The following is a 2262-nucleotide window of genomic DNA, read 5'->3' as shown; positions in this document are numbered from 1 at the left end:
TGTTAGCCATTATGGTGGAACAACAATGAGTGGCACTTATAATTGGAGGCTACTTGTGTTTTCATTATAATGCTAGAGATATTTGTTGTGTGATAATCATGTTCAATAAGTATGAGTATCCCAACAAATCACATATTCACAGCTTAAGCAATTAATAAAAAAAAATTCACATTTATTATTTATATATGTGTGTGCGGGCGTATAGTCTAAACCACCATGAATAGTAACTCAAAGTCAAAACTCTTATGTCCATATTGTAAGGTAGCCGCGATTGGAATGGATAATACATAATATTAAACCCTTCTTGTCCAGCAAGTGGTCGTGCCGGAGTGGTTATCGGGCATGACTAGAAATCATGTGGGCTCTGCCCGCGCAGGTTCGAATCCTGCCGACCACGATTTTTTATTTTTGTGTCAGTTTTCGTCATATAATTGATCTAGATTCTAGAACTGGCTCAGCTACAAGCACATTTATATTTTGCTAAGCAGTTACAAGAACATTTGAACCAGCCCAATGACCCATCAACATGGTCAACTTCCAATCTATGGCCAATTAACACGTGGCTTCATATAAATATATATATATCACTTTTATCAACATAATTCATACTAGACTTCGTTCCTCAGGAAAAACAAAATGGACACTATGTCACAAGACTCATTGCCAAAAACTAAAGATTTCTGAACCTCTCTCTCTCTCTCTCTCAAGTGTTCTTGGGCTGGATTCTCATTTCTCAAAAAACTTGAAGCATTGCTTGTGTTTTCGAAGAATGGCTTGTTGGAATAAGGGACAAGGAATGAAGACAACTCCAACCAAGATGCAGAAATTCTCTCCTCGCATGGAAGTAAAAGATGCTCAAATTCAATCTTTGGCTTCAACAAAATAAAAGGTATTCCTTGATCAAGACGATGCAACCTAACCCAAACTAGCCGTGTTTGTGCCTTGACACAACCCCATGAAGGTGGTTTAAAGTCCATATAAGCATGGTAAACAAAGCCCTTATTCGATGGGGTTTGGATTCTTTTTGGAAGACTAAATGGGAGCCCACAATTGTATAACATTGGCGGATGTCTCACGTGAATAAGCTTTTATGTTATCGGTTCATTTTGAAAATTTTAATAATAAATAATTGTTATGGTTCATATATTATAATATTTAAAAGTTAATTTTGATTATATGACTATTATCAATTATATTTAAGAAATTAATTTAGATTTTATATTATATGTTACTAAAATGAGTTAAAAAATGTAAGTTGTTGGTTGGGTATTACATTGTGTATTTATATTCACTTGCAAAATATTAAAATGACAAGAGATCAGTCATTGTAAATTTTGTTTTTAGAAATTCAATCAACACAAAATGTGAACATGTGTATTAAGGACAATGAAAATGTGTAATCCAAGTGCACTAAGTAATATATTATATCAATAAAAAAAAATTTATTGATGTAATATTAATAAAAAAGTTACACATGTACTCCTTTTTTGTGTGTAGAATCACATATAAAGAGGGAATGTGATTCTAACACAAAGGTATACCACAAACTCTACGTAGTAACCATGGTAACTTTTAAGTGATGATAGATCAAGTTATACTATACACACAACACGTTCTCTTAAACAATGTAGGAGAATTACCTTTTTTTTTTAAACACATACACATAGGAAGTGGAGTCCCAACACAAAGACAATTGCACATGAACTTGATGATATATATATAATTTGAAAATACAATCGTTGGATTACATGTCCTCTATATTCTTAACACGCATGCCAAAAAATATGTTAATTGGACATTATTTACTATTCGATCAGTAAAACCATCTTTCTTGGATAATTTTAAATTACAAAAACTTGTACTTTAAATATATGATCAACGACTTAGTTATTTATTTTTTGCGTAAATGCATTTTTGGTCCCTACATTTTGGCTTTTTTTTTCCATTTTGATCCTTAAATTTTCATTTTACCACTTTTAGTCCCTAAACCAATTAACGCGTGACATTTAAATCTTTACCGTCACCCAATTAACTGAAAAAGCTGACGTGACAAACAGAGTTTACTGTTGGTACACTAAAGGCTGCCATGGCCAATAAAATAATATTTAAAAATGCCACGTCAGCATAAAATAATAATTAAAGAAGACACATCAGCATCCACACATCCTTTGATTTTTTTAAAATTAATTTATCAATTTAAACAAAATGAAAAATGAAAAAAAAAAAAACAAAAACAAAACAAAATTAGAACCTAGAATACAG

The 2262-nt window shown here is 31.7% G+C and overlaps 1 non-coding gene across 1 annotated transcript; it reads left to right on the top strand.

Moving 5' to 3' along the window:
* The first annotated feature begins 315 nt into the window (after positions 1–315).
* On the top strand, positions 316–397 carry TRNAS-AGA (transfer RNA serine (anticodon AGA)). Its single transcript has one exon. It is a non-coding gene; the product is annotated as a tRNA-Ser (tRNA).
* Positions 398–2262: the final 1865 nt, after the last annotated feature.

Source organism: Castanea sativa, chromosome 8 (genome assembly GCF_040712315.1).
Source record: "Castanea sativa cultivar Marrone di Chiusa Pesio chromosome 8, ASM4071231v1".
Lineage (NCBI taxonomy): Eukaryota > Viridiplantae > Streptophyta > Magnoliopsida > Fagales > Fagaceae > Castanea > Castanea sativa.
Note: the sequence above shows the minus strand (reverse complement) of the source record. Positions and strands in the feature narration are given on the sequence as shown.